Genomic DNA, 15,559 nt, shown 5'->3' with positions numbered 1-15,559 from the left:
TTGTGTTATGTGCTTTGCTGCAATATGTTACACGGTACATGGTACACGATAAAATAAATTCATCCATCTATTCTCTATCTGACCATACGTACGTATATTTGGTAGCGTGAGCATAACATCCGTTGTAATTGTTTAGTTTGAAATATGAATCACATACGAAACATATAATTCTACAATGTTTAGAGCGTTCCTATCGACATGACGATACAAATCTCTTGTCATCAACTCATAAATGTTTCGTTTGTTTAATGGCGTGGAAAGCAGTGGAGAAAACTCAGCTCGCGCCGGTCATCAAGCTGCGTTCCTGGTAATTCAAACAAAAAGAAAACAGAAAGGAACCTCTCCTATTACAAAAGCATCTTTAGTCGGAAACTCGGTAAGATCTGCGTAATTCACAACTCGGTAACAGCAAAGTTTTCATCTCAGAAGACAACCCTTCCTATCGCATAAGTGTCTTTGGTTCCAAACACGGAACGGAATAATTCAAAACTTATTAATAACAAAACATACATTGTTATCATCTCACATCATCACATTAGTTTCATTATTGAAGCTTCTGTGCTAAAGTCGACAGTTCAGCTATCGCTAGGGCCTGAATTTGTACATAACTTCCCAAACATTCAGAGAGCTCAGATTTTCTCACACGTTTCTTGAACAAGAGAGCAACGATACTCGTCATTGCTACAGGTATCACTTTGAACACGCTTGCATGCACTAACAACTGGGAAATGTGAGGAGGGTAAGTAGTGTTTTCAGTTAACCGTTTGGTACAAAATGAGAATTGTATTTGGCACAGTATACGTATTTATTTTGTTATTTGTTGGAGGGCAACCGATTATTCAGTAATACTTTTATAGAATCACGAAAATAGTAAGATCTACGTAAGAATGTGAGTGTACCAATAGTTTTGTTCGTATTTTAATCTCAGCAGAACAGACAACTGCTCTTTCATCATCCTAAGTGTGTTCATCGACGTGTTCTTGAAAAACACGGCTGAAGCATTTGCAAAAACGGCGTTCTGTGGTATGAGAGTGCTAATCCATATATTGGTACTCTACCTTATCACCGTATATTGATAAGACAGTGATTTTACGTGTCCAATAGGAAAATTGTCGGTTACATCTCAGTGTTTATTTGCCTTCATTGTATTTACTGGTCATTCGTGACACATTACGTACCAAAAGCACTCTAAATTTTTCTATTCTGGATAACTAACTTGCTTTTCCAACAGAATAATTTCACTGTAATTAATCACTTTTGCAACGCGTTCTGAAATTTTACAGCAATTATTTGATGCATTTCTACAATAAATTCAGAACAGTTAAGACTTACACCATGTTTACTCGATTACAGATTAACCGGTGGCGAGAGAGATTTACTATTTTACATTTAACTCAATCGTTATTTCCTCACCATGGGAAATGCCTAATTAATGATCATCTCAGAGAAGTACACGCTATTATCTTGAGCCTGTTGAAGCTGGTTTTTACATCGAAAAAGTCGTTGACGCTGTTTTGGTTAGGTTAGGTTAGTGTTGTTTAACGTCCCATCGATAGCGCAAGCTCGGGTTAGGGAAGGATGGGGAAGGAAATCGGCCATGTCTTTTCAAAGGAACCATCCCGGCATTTGCCTGAAACGATTTAGGGAAATCACGGAAAACCTAAATCATGATGGCTGGAGACGGGATTGAACCGTCGTCCTCCCGAATGCGAGTCCAGTGTGCTAACCACTGCGCCACCTCGCTCGGTGCGACGCTGTTTTCTTATAGCATGTACCGTCTAGCATAAAGTACAGAGCTGGTGACAGTGAGATTCGTCATAGCCTAATAGGTCCGAATATTAGGCCTACCGGAGCTCTGGAAGAAATTGGGTGGAACATGTGTAACTGTCGTATATGACCGTAATTTTTTGTAAATCAAGCGTATCGTTTGATTAAAGTATAGCGTGTGATAACGAACTGGCAGTGAAATTTGATTGGAAACCTCGTTAGCGTAAACGCTTCTGTTCTTTATTAGCGCTTTACAGGAAGGATATTATTAAGGGAGCAAAAACTGGAAATTAAAATAAGATATTCTCATTGAGAGCGTTGGCGTTCACAGGAGCTTCTCCATGGCGGACGGGGGAGGGGTGTAGTAAAACTATAAAATTTCCCTTTTTGATATAAATGAAATGATCAGGTGTTGAGACGTTTTATGCCACAAGTTTTTTTTTTAAACAGGCGACGTAAAAAACTTTTTCCGTTGAGAATTGATGTTAATTCACTCTATATCTGTAAAACACTTCAGCACTTAAAAGGTCAGCTCGATTTCATGATTACCTTCAAGTACACCTTTTGTATTATTAAAATGATTTTGGATGTAACACTATTTTTATCAGTCGCGTAATGCTACAATTGGCTAACCGAAAGGGTTAGCACAATCACGGGAAATCACTTCTGGAAGCGTGTGACGATTCTGTAATGAATAAAAACTCTGTACTCCACATTCGGAGAGGGAGCAAGGAAAAAGTTTTTACCTTGATCCTCCACCCAATGTAGACGCCTGTGAGCGGGAGGGATACTCATCGAAGCCTCCATAATCTACGAAAACGATACCGGTATTTGTCTTAATTCTGTGGTTTGAAGTCCTCTACATCTACTGTGACCTTTAAGCAAACTGAGGAGTCACATATGCTCTCTAGGTCCTCAAACTGATTGTGATGTCCAAGTCATTAGTCAGACCATACTCTGACTGTAGGTGTTAATGCTACGGGTCGTCATCAGAAACACATCTCTTACACATTGATAAACATAAATCTTGATGGGCACCGGTATTCACTGTGATGAGGTCGGTGCCTACCGAACGTGGGACCGTTCGTTTTACACAGCAAATATCGATTAGAGAAATTTATGTTCAGACAGTGCTCTTCCTCAGTAAAGGAAAAATAAATTATTTGCTCAAGGCCTAATGAGCAGCTGCTGGATAAAGAAGTAACTTCCATCACTAGAACAAGAATGTATAGAAATTAAACTCTCACTGTGGTCGCAGTCAGTAACAGTAATCCTGTCACAACTGTTTTTGTGGATAAAGTCTGTGAATTTGAAATGGTTCCTTTACAGCAGTGGCCGCACCTGATTACATTAGCATTTTTCCGTATATGAACTATCACAGTGGTTCCCAACATGGGGATAATACCGCCTCAGAGGTACAATGAAATTTTTAAGTGGTAGAAACAAAGGGTTTCGATTGTGTTTCGTTCACGAAACTTAATTATTTTGTAAAGATCTTTACAGCTATCACTATCTCGTAAAACAGCTTTACTGATTACATAAGTTACTAAAAATGGCTTTTTTTTCTAATACGGGCATTAACGGGCAACACAATGTGGTGGAAGTTGCAACTTGTGAGTATATCTTCCACATATAATCCGCCCAGTATATGCATACTTTGTATTATGTACCATACATGTTTGACAGTAAAAGTGTGACATATGGGCACATATGCTGAAATATTTAGTGAATATGTCTCCTTCGAGTTTTAGGTAGTTTCCACGTTGTAATAATAATAATATTAATAATCAGAATACTTTATTCAGCATGAAATGATTCGTTTCATATGTTTAAAAAATGGTAAACATTACAGTTCTTGATACATAACACAATAATACAGCCTTCTGAATACGTCATTTTTTAATATATGATAATTACAAATAAATAGTATGCTGCAATTTACATATTTTTTTCAAAGCACTTTTAGTTCTTTATGCAAATAGGATATTTTTTTTAATGTGTAGAGGTTTTGTGAAATGAATTTCTTAACCTGGAATCTAAGGTTCACTGTGAGAAGAGTCGTAACTATACTGGGCATTCCATCCCGAATGGACCGTTTCCATACAGAGGTATTCTCTGGCTGCTGATATAAATTTTTTATTTATTTCTGATGTTGTACTGATGGAGTGCAGTCTTTAAACAAGCGATATGGTTTTCACAAAGTACATGTTTACTTTAAATGCAAACATTTTAGGTTAGACTTTACCATGACTGTTATTGGCCTTAAATGAAACAAGTTAACTGTTATCTTCACTGTTCATTACATTTAACAGATAAGATGTCATTCGATTATGTAAATACACATGAAATTTAAGCTATACAAACTTGTCAAAACTGGATTTATATACCACCTGAAACATTTATTCCAACGCACTTAATCAACACCTCAAAACCAATTTCTCCAAAAATCCTTAACTTATTCTGTAATAACGTTGTTATGATGTACGAGGTATGTTCACAAAGTAAGTTCCGTTTGGTTATATAAAACAAACGTGTGCAGATACAGAAAAAATGTTTATTCTACAAAAATCTGCAACTGTTAAACTACTTTTCTACATAACTTCCGAAATTTTATAAGCACTTGTCATAGCGTAGCACAAGTTTCTGTATCCCTTCTTAATAGAAGGTTGCCATTGGTGTATTCAACCATGTGGTAATATATTCTTTCAGCTCGTCATCATCGTTGAAGTGTTGACCACCAGGGACAGATATGATGTTTAAGAAGAGATGAAAGTCGCTAGGAGCGAGGTCCTGGCTGTACGGACGATGATAAAACGCGTCCCCGTGAAATTCTCATAAGAGTTGTTTGGTCACATTCGCCGTGTGAGGTCGGAAATTATCGTGAAAAAAAAAAAACATCACCTTTTGACAGTAATCCTCGGCACTTGTTCTGTATTGCGCAGCGCAATTTCTTAATGGTCTCGCTGTAGCCATGTTCATTGATTGTTTGGCCTCATGGTACGAAATCAATCAGCAAAATGCCTTTTCTGTTCCAAAAAACGGTGCACATGACTTTTCGAGGTGTCAAGATTTGCTTAGGCTTAACCTTCGTTGGGGATGAAGTGTGCCTCCATTCCACTGATTTTTGTTTCAGGCGTGTCATACGATACCCAAGTTTCATCCCCTGTGACTATCCGAGAAAGAAAACCATCGCCTTCTTCATTGTAGCGTGTCAAAAACTGAACTGCCCATCCAATGTTTTTTGTGTTGTTAAGTAAGAATTTTGGGTACTCAGCGTGAGAAAAGTTTTCGAAATTTCAGTTTTTCAATAACAGTTACATGAATTAGTGATCGTAAGATCTGCGGAACTTCCATAGCAAGGGCATCTTCTCTTCAATTGTGTGGACCAGTTCATCAGTAACCACAAACGGGCGTCCACTTCGTTCCTTATGGTGCACTTGATCACGTCCTTCAGCCTGACCTATTTTCTAACCATTGAATCACTCACAGCATTTTGCAGATTTGTCGATGAATTTCCTTTTGTTTAACTTTCTTTGCATTTAGAAAACGAATCACAGATCTGATTTCACGCGCGGCGGCATTTTTAATTACCGCTGACATTAGAAAGAAGCACTACAAAGCTCACGTCGGCGGCAGAGATCTGAAAATGGCGGACATATCTCCTCCTTGAGTCAGAATAACTGTCGCGCATGCTCGGAACTGTGCTCGTGGCGTGGATAGAAATAGAAACGGAATTTACTTTGTGGGCTACCCTCGTATAGTCTTTGTAATTTGTGATAATGTTTCTCATCTGCTATATGCACCTCATAGTTTCCAGATGCCATATTTGTCAACAAAATATGACAATAGACATGTGATGTGTTACGACAGTGAAAGGAACCTGTGACCACTAAATGTACTCTGCTTTATTTATTTTATTTTTACTGTCAGATATACGTTTAGTTTTTTGGCAAAAGAAACCTAACACCATGTTCTGAAATAGTGTATTGTATCTCCACTAGACAGTGCCATAAGTTCCTCCAAAAAATCGTAACGTAACACACACACACACACACACACACACACACACACACACACACACACACACAAGTCATACTAACAAATGTAAATTACCTGGCGATGGAGGTTTAAAACTTTGAAACGCGTCGTGGAGATAAATAAACAGTTACTGCTAACAGTAAATTTCTTGTACATGTTTACTATGATCACACCAGTTTTTGAAAACAAGCCACAGCATGGTTCCTTATATTTGGTTCCACAGATGATTCCTGTAGCTCTTTCCTGAAAAACCAGTAGCTTATTTAGATTTACTTTGTGTGTTGCTCCCCAAATTTCCATTCTGTAGTGCAGGTGTGATTAAAATAAGGCATAGTGTGCAATCTTTAGGACAACAGTCTTTGCAAAACTAGATAATCGTACTGATTGCAAAAATATCCTTAGATAGCTTCAAGCTGGAGAGTCAACATACATGTCCCACTTCAGATTGCTTTGAATGGTTAAATTAATGAGTTTTACACTGTAATCTTTTATTACCATTTCATTGCCTATGTGTAGTTTAACATTAACATTGAATCTTCTGGTGTTCAGCTCCATAAGAAATGTATTACTGGTACTTACATTTAGGTGGTTTTCATTTATAGGTGTCTCATTCACTTAGAAACATATAATTGAACTTACTGACAACACAACACAACAGTGATTCTGTAATGACTAGTACACAACTGTAGGGCCTACACTTCATAATAATAATAATAATAATAATAATAATTATTATTATTATTATTATTATTTTATCATTAGTGGCAATAGTTATACAAAAAGCAGTCTGAAGACTTCCAATTTCTTCCGGTTAAGGAGTAAGGAGTCAGGAGTCAAGTCATCGAGTGATTTACAAACAATAAGTATAGCGTACACATTTTAAATTTGTTTATTTTAAATGGGGGTGCAAGGTGTGGGTGAAGCTTCAGTCGCTAGGGAGAGTAGCGGTGCAGAGGAAGTATGTTTTGTAACAAGTGTCTACCCTCAGAATAGTTGGTTAGCTTTCTTTTCTGAGAAGCAGTTGTAGGTAGTACTCACGATGCACTGCGAATTGCTTCACTATTTTATATTAGAAGTAAGTGTTACCAGTACCTTTCTCTTGGTAGTACTCACGATGCACTGAAACTGCTTCATCATTCTATATAAAAAAAAGTTGTTAGAAATATGTGGTACCATTCTCATTGACTCCATAGTGTGTGGTTTAATAAAAAAAACTTATAAAACTAAATATTTATCTTTCATCTTTATTAAAAATAAAAAAACGTTACAAAGAAAATTCTTTTTCAGTCCGAAGTTTCGTCAGGCATTAATATTGATGACGTTGAGTTGGGAGAGCAGATCGATTGCACTTAGGGGTAACGGGCCTCAGAAATATCGGAAACTACTGAACTAGGGCCTAGATGCACAAATATGATGTTTCTATACCGGGCAGTTCAAAATTTGATCATGCTACTGACTATGCTTTCATTCATGTAAAAACCTGCAAGTTGAATCAAATGAACTTGCGCCTGTAGCAACAATAATGATGCAATCTTTGAGGCACTTACGATATGCAACAGTAATGTCAGAACCTAATGTCATGATGATGACGGACTCTCATTCAACATTAAACATGTTAGAATACCACTTTAAGCATAATAATAACAATAACCCTTACGTAACAATCGAATGTAAACAGCGATTCAGTTTGTTGTTAGAAAATGGTCGACTTACTCGGTTGTAGTTTCACGTGTCTGCTGAATTATTCATTTATTCTTTTGAGTGAAACCAATCTGAGGGAACTATCAATGGAAATCTACATCTACATCTACATCTTTACTCCGAAAGCCACCCAACGGCGTTTGGCGGAGGGCACTTTACGTGCCACTGTCATTACCGCCCTTTCCTGTTCCAGTCGCGTATGGTTCGCGGGAAGAACGACTGCCGGAATGCCTCCGTGCGCGCTCGAATCTCTCTCGTTTTACATTCTTGATCTCCTCGGGAGGTATAAGTAGGGGAAGCAATATATTCGATACCTCATCCAGAAACGTACCTTATCGAAACCTGGACAGCAAGCTACACCGCGATGCAGAGCGCCTCTCTTGCAGAGCTTGCCACTTGAGTTTGCTAAACATGTCAAGTAACGCTATCACGCTTACCAAATAACCCTGTGACGATACGTGCCGCTCTTCTTTGGATCTTTTCTATCTCCTCCGACAACCCGATCTGGTACAGATCCCACATTGATGAGCAATACTCAAGTATAGATCGAACGAGTGTTTTGTAAGCCACCTCCTTTGTTGATGGACTAGATTTTCTAAGGACTCTCCCAATGAATCTCAACCTGGAACCCACCTTACCAACAATTAATTTTATATGATCATTCCACTTCAAATCGTTCCGCACGCATACTCCCACATATTTTACAGAAATAAATCGATTCAGTAGGCTACAGCTGTACGTATCGGTTGGACCATTCAGTAATTTTTCGAGTGAAATCAGGCTACGGGAGCAATTGAATGAAAGCAATCCATACAGTACAGTGCATTTATTTCTGAACGAAACATTCGATCATTTTGCCATATGGTTATAATCAAGTAAAGATAAATCTTAAATAGAGAGTCATCGACAGATGTAGAGGTAGCTTAAGTTGTGATCCAGGGAAGTGTGTTGGGACCCTTGCTGTTCATATTGTATATTAATGACCATGCAGACAAATCAGTAGTAGTTTCAGACTTATTGCAGATCATACAGTGATCTATTATGAAGTACTATCTGAAAGAAGCTGCATAAATATTCAGTCTGAAAATGAAAAGATTCCAAATTTGTTTAAAGATTAACAACTTCCTTTAAATATTCAGAAATGTAAAATTGTGCGCTACACAAAATGAAAAATCGAAGGATCCTGTGACTATAGTATCGACGAAGCTCGGTTGGAATCTGTCCACTCGTACAGATAGCTGGGTGTAACACGTGGTAGGGATATGAAATGAAATGATCAATTAGGCTCAGTCGTGGTTAAAGCAGTTAGCAGACTTCACGTAATGGATAGAGTACTGGGAAAATGCAATCAGTACAGAACAGATTGCTTACAAATCACTTGTGATTGTGATACTGCTTAAGTGTGTGGGATCTGTACTAAATATTACTAACAGAGGATATTTAACAATTACAGAGAAGGGCACCAGGAATGGTCACAGATTTGTTCGATCCGTGAGAAAGTGTCACAGAGATTCTGCAGAAACTGAACTGGGAGACTCTCGATGGTGGACGTAAACAATCCCGAGTAGGCCTATTTATAAACTTTTAAGAAGCAGCTTTAAACTAGGAGTAGTAATACCTACAACTCCGCACGTTCGCTTCCGTAGTGATCATGAGGACAAGATTAGATTAATCAGCACGCACAGAGGTATTTACATAGTTCTTCTTCCGCGCTCCACTCGTAAATGGAATGGAAAAAAACCCTAACAATTGGTACGGAGTGACGTAGCCTCTGCCTCTCATGTCCTATATTTAAAATAAAGCTTGACACAAATTTCATTGACGACATGTATCAATCGTCTATTTATTAAACGAAGACAAAGTTCTGTGAGTTCCTCATGTTAAAATTTCCCAGCTTTCGTGAAGAACATATCAAATATATATTTGTATCCAATAACACCTAACACGAAATCAGCCGTAACACTAAACCAAGAAAAGTCAAAATACTTTGAAAACTACAATAGTTTATTTTTCATTCATACTGTTGTAAATGGTGTTTTTCCATGTACCTGACAAATACAAACAAAAGCTGAAAAGTTTCACTTTCACTTGAGGTAGAACGTTCTACTGTTTTCAAAACAGTAAAGCAAATCTACATGAAAATATGGCTCGTTTTGCGCAACTACAGAGCACTTATCAACCTGAGCCTGTCATAGCCACAGAGACATTCTCTCTAGTATCTCATAACGCAGTTAATTGTAGAGCTAGCTATGTTGCATTTTCAGTAATGGGTAGTTCCGTAGACTGCTGCAGTGTTACATCTGCATAAATGAATACATTTAAAGAAAAGAAAACCAAGCGACACGCAAAACTGTGTCCCATATCTAATTTCCGCTTTGTGTTTACAGACATATTCTAAATCTGCATATGGACTCTGCAGACCGATGTGAAGTACGTGGCAGTGGGCATGACCAACTGTATCAGTTGTAAGGGCTTTTTCCCGCTCTATTCACCTATGGAGCGCGGGAAAAATGACAGTTTAAATGCCTTTATGCGTCCCGTAATTGGTCTAACCTTGTCCACAAGATCTGGGCGATACGTAGGAGGTTGTACTATATTCCTAGAGTCATCATGTAAAGTCGGTTCTTAAAACTTTGTAAGAGGGCTTTCTTGGGCTAGTTTACGTGTACCTTCAAGTATCTGCCAGTTCAGTTCTTTCAACGTTTCAGTGACACTCTCCCGTAGGTCAAACAAGCCTGTGATCATTCGTGCTGCCCTTCTCTGTATATGATCAATATCCACTGTTAGTCCTGTTTGGTACCGGTCCCACACACGTGAGCAATATGCTAGGATTGGTCAGATGAGTGATTTGTAGCCAATCGCCTTTGTAGACTGATTACATTTCCCTAGTATTCTACCAATAGACCGACGTCTGATACCTGCCCTGCCCTACCTATGACTGGGGCTATGTGGTCGTTCCAATTTATTTCCCTACAACAGTATCAAAACAGTATTACAACCAAGTATTTGTGTTTCATTGATATTGCAGTCACAGGATACCATGTTTTTTCGTTTTACTGAAGGGCACAAATTTACTTTTCTGAACATTTAAAGCAAGTTACTAATGTGTGCACCACATCGAAATTTGAGCAGTACCTCAATGAATATTTATGTTTCTTGATTTATCTCAAGTTGTACATTATTTACTGGTATCAAGTGCATCACAATTGCCTTCATCTTTTCTAAACCATACTGAAGGTGTCCGACACCAGTTTTCTTTTCCATTCACCTGTTTTGTTCTTTTCAGCAACTTGTTACATGGACTGTAAGATAGTTCTTGCACTTAATTTCCCTTGCTATCTTTGGGGTTGTGTGGCTGATATTATTATTAGGCTTATTATTATTCATTCATTCACCAATCCTTAAGTATATATTTGCAGCTGGCGCCATCATTTTTTTACACACCCCCATGTACATGCAAATAAATGTTTACATTATGAACAAGATATTGCAGGACATAGTACACCATTAGTATCACAAGTACCACAAGTGAACAGTACATACTCATGACATATGCACAAAAACATAATTTTACCAACAATGAAACAACATCTTGAATTGTTTTCACTTAAATTATTTTTTTTAGATAGACGTTCGCAAATTTTGAATTGCATGCAGAACTCTATTACTTTTGAATGATTGGATGTAAGAGAGATTCAGCAATGACTAATAGGGCCCGACGTTTTACCTTTTTTTAAATAGAAGTATAACAACAGTCGATTTTATGGATGAAGGGAAACAGCCACTACCAAATATCCGTTTAATCTGATGGCGTGCTATCACATCCACAACCTTATTTTTTTATTACAATTGAATGGCTTAACTTTGCTACTGCTGCTGTAATATCAACAATAATGTACACAAAACACTTTAAACGTATTTGATTATCTCTTGAAGTCAGAACAATACCTGTCTCAGGTGTTGAGTAAACGTTTATTACGGTTATACAGCTCCACAATCCTAAACGATAGTGTGACAGTGGCAGAGTAATCTCCCCAAGATGTTAATTAAAAGAAAAAAAATCGCAGAATTTAATGAAGATGTTATGTACACTAACTTTTGATAATGGGTATTTAAGCAGAGATGTTAATTGTGTGAGAACTAGTCGATGACTTTCCACCACACAAATTTTCTTCAAGTCAATTCCGGCAGCAGACTGGCTGTTTTGGGGTGGGGTCTATCTTATAAGGACCGACGTAAAGATATTTGCTGATTTTAAAATGTACATAATCGTTTGACAAATAGCTACATTACGTTTTACTGCTTTTGACGGACAATATAATCAGACTATAAATGAAATATGTTTGTTAGTAAATCAGGAAAGTTGGTGAAACCATTTTATGTATCTATATTGGGAATAACCGTAACTGTAAGTATGTCAGCTATATTTCAATTTACAGTGCTCTGTACAAGGTGTCTGGGATTAACATATAATGATATTAAATGTAAGAACTTGAGAGATAATTGAGATATTTATTGACTGACAAGTATGATAACTAAAAACGATTTTTTACACACGTAATACATCTAAATATACACATCATTAGTTGTGCAATAGACATCTAATCTGTATTTCACTTCTCTTCAATTGTTTTGCAGCATTGTAGACATAACATTTATGATAGCTGCACGAAGGCGACAGCATATATCTGGTGGATCACAGACTGGTATCTGGTACACTTGATTCATGAAAAAAAAATCAAGTGGTATAATGCCTGGGCTTAAAGGGCACTAAGCAGTCGATGGACTACTGCCAATCTAGCGATCTAGGTACTCAGGATCCAAGTTGAGCCAAAACACAAGTGATTGGCTTACGTGATTAAATACCTCCATTGTCTCCAAAAATTTGTATATAATCTGTCTAAGAGGAGGATAATTTGTAGTAATGAATTTCATCAGTTGTGTAGCAGCAAGTAAAAACTTATCAAAAAATTGCAGTTGGTATCTGGGTAGAGGTGATGGAGCTGTTTTCCAACATGCTACAACACAAATTATGCGTTCAAGACACATGTTTTTGGGGGATCATTCTTTGTGCTTACCCAGAAAAAAAAGCAAAACCTGATGACGAGTTGAATTAAACCAAAAACATCACAGGAGCTACGTGGGTAAACTATAAGCATAAATGTGGACATCTGCTTAATGACATACATTGTCATCATTGCTGTTATTGTTCAATGCTTTTCTTATGAGCTGTTGTTCATATGCTCCTCACTGTTTAAGTGTTGTTTTAGTCTTGATGAGAGAAAAATATTTGTGAATAAACTACTTTGCTTCCTCAATTGACGTTACAAGCTTATTAGAAGTCGGTTCACTGAATTTCTGTACGCTATGCAAAACATAAATTTGAAGGAAAGCTCAGGTGCTACAGTTACGCTTCACGCCCTCTGTAACTACCGACAGTCTTTGCAATCTACATGGTGTGGTGTATATGGTGCGAAGTGTATGTAGAAGTTGCAAATGTATCATATCAGATTTGAACACGAAAGTCTTTAAAATGTGCTGTTTTAAAACTCTTGTTCTATTTCCTTGTGACATCTCTGTCATAGCACATTATCTGCACAAAAAGTATATTTTCAGCACTTCACATAAAGCTTTCGGCCCTACCTACACTCTCATTGCTGAAGGGCCTCTTCCCCTCTCCACACATCCAGTAGCTTGAACTCATTTTATGTGTGTTACTGTGCTATGGTGGCTTTGCTTAACAAGTCGCCAGCCAATAAGAATTTTCTAATTGGAAATGGGCAACGTTTACTTTATTATGACCAAGAATATTCTTTGAGGCACAGTGTTTGAATTTAAAAGGTTGACAATTGATATAGTACATCAAAAATACATGCTAAAAGATGCGACTGAGTTGTAAGTGGCACAACAAAAGGTAATGGCTGGGCCCCCTTATGCAGAAATTGTGAATGTTTACTTGCTGGACGAGGAGATTAGTGTTTAATGTCCCATTTTCAGTGAGGTCATTGGAGATGGAGCACAAGCTCAGATTAGGGAAGGGTGGAGAAAGAGAGTGGCTGTGCCCTATCGAAGGAACAATGCTGGCGTTTGCCTGGAGGAGAGCCTGATACGGATTTGAACTTTCGTCCTCTGAGTTTACCATTATGGATGTGTGGAATGTAGCCTTGTCTGAGAAACAGATGAATTCGAAGAATGCCTTAATTTCGTCCATTTTTTCCAGAACTGTCTCCGTGAATGCCTTCCATTATGGCCTGTCCTCAGGTTAGATTTTGTGACGATGCTGTAATTTATATGCCAATATACACAACCTTATCTCGATGACATCGTGTACTGTCGAATGATGTAATTGTAGCCCCCTGACTACACTGGGATCGCTCTACTGATGCCTGTCTACCTTGGGCATTGGGACTCTCAGCAATGCCATCCTGCCATGTGGTGTTTGTTGGGTGGCGCCTGTGGGAAGGGAGTGGATGAGATCGGGATGGATGATCCAGAATGAAGTGGACTATGTCATCCCTTCCTGGTGGACAAACAGCAGCAGTCTCTAAGCATTCAAGGTCTCAATGAATGCCAGTAAGTATAACACCAATTTGTTCCCCTCCCTGGCCACATCAAGGGAGGAACGCCGACTAAAGATAGAAGTGAACCTTATTTGCAACAGTACCTAATATGTACCTTATATGTACGAAAGCTGATGGGGAATCGTTCTTCAGTTTTTTTTTTTTTTTTAGCATTTAGGGAACAAGTTTGGGGAGGTGGAGGGATTGCCCAAAATGCGTTCTGGGTCAGTCTTGATAAAAACAGCATCATCTGCTCAGTCACGGGCATTACTCACTTGCGACAAGCTGTGGGGTGTTTCTGTTTCCATAATGCTGCACAAGAGCTTAAATATAGTCCAGTATTACATTCCACAGGGACCTTCTTTTGCAGTCCAGTGACGAGTTGTGCGCCAACTTATAGTAACGAGATGTTCATTTCATCCAGCGTGTCGATAGTCATCGAAAGGATAGTTAGATTGCCAGCGGTGCCTTCATCTTGGCCTTTGAGGGTGATGCGTTACCCGAGAACATCATCGTGGTGGTATACCAATGTGATGTAAAGCCATATATCGCTTCCCAGTCCTGTGCTTTAAGTGCTGGAAGTTCAGGCGTATGTATTCCAGCTGTACTTCGAGCATCACATGTTGAGATTGTAGACGTCCATCACATACAAATATTCCATGTGCCCCGCCTCCTATCTGTGTCAGCTGCTGAGGGCACCATTCCCCTTGCTCGCCAGACTGCAATTCTCCACAAAGAAAGGAAAATCATAGAATACAAGACCCTGGATCATCTGACCTACACAGTGGCTAAGAACAAATTTTAGAGGCTAAACACTGTGCACATGACACTGTCTTATGCCACAGCTACAACTAGGATACGCCATTATAACTGGCTCTCACAGTCACAAGACTACACCTGCCCCCTTGACAGTGTGAGAGGGGGAGGCACGCTATGCCTGTGGCTCCTACAACATCTACGTTGGGAGCAGCAGCCCCCCCCCCCCCAACCATCAGAGACATCAGTCCCCACTTCTCAGCCGGAGTAACATCAGTCTTCTTTCGTTCATTTCTCTAGGAAGGGATCCCTTGGATCACTCTCTTCCAAGGTTACTACCAGTGGGAAAGAGAATGCTCGCCAGTGGCTGAAGAAACCACAGGCAGCTGATTGTTGGGCTTCAAGATCCTCCTCAGCCCTGGAGACTGAATTAGTAAAGCCCCCCCCCCCCCCCACCCAGAAAAAGCCAAGGAACAGCGAGAGACATCCAAAAAGAAAGTGCAATGGTCCATACACCACCACTACCTACAAGTTCCACGTTTGAGGATGAGATGGAGATTCTGGCATCCCCAAGGACCTAAATCTTGCCAGACCCTCATACCCAATGGTTAACGATTCCACAGGTACTCTGTCAGTGGAAGCAGGCAATCCTGATATGTAAACTGCCTCCTTGATCTCTTCATACTTTCCCGGCTCCAGATAAAGTCATCCTCCAGTGGAATCACAGTGGTCTTTTC

General features: G+C 38.9%; 1 protein-coding gene across 1 annotated transcript in view; it reads left to right on the top strand.

Moving 5' to 3' along the window:
* Positions 1–683: 683 nt before the first annotated feature.
* The window catches only part of LOC126280670 (uncharacterized), a 283,317-nt gene continuing 268,441 nt past the window's right edge, over positions 684–15,559 (top strand). The window contains exon 1 of the mRNA XM_049979787.1: positions 684–739. The gene's annotated coding sequence lies outside the window, so the exon portion shown is untranslated. The remainder of the gene's footprint in view (positions 740–15,559) is intronic.

The sequence above is a fragment of the Schistocerca gregaria genome, chromosome 1 (genome assembly GCF_023897955.1).
Source record: "Schistocerca gregaria isolate iqSchGreg1 chromosome 1, iqSchGreg1.2, whole genome shotgun sequence".
Taxonomy (NCBI): domain Eukaryota; kingdom Metazoa; phylum Arthropoda; class Insecta; order Orthoptera; family Acrididae; genus Schistocerca; species Schistocerca gregaria.
Note: the sequence above shows the minus strand (reverse complement) of the source record. Positions and strands in the feature narration are given on the sequence as shown.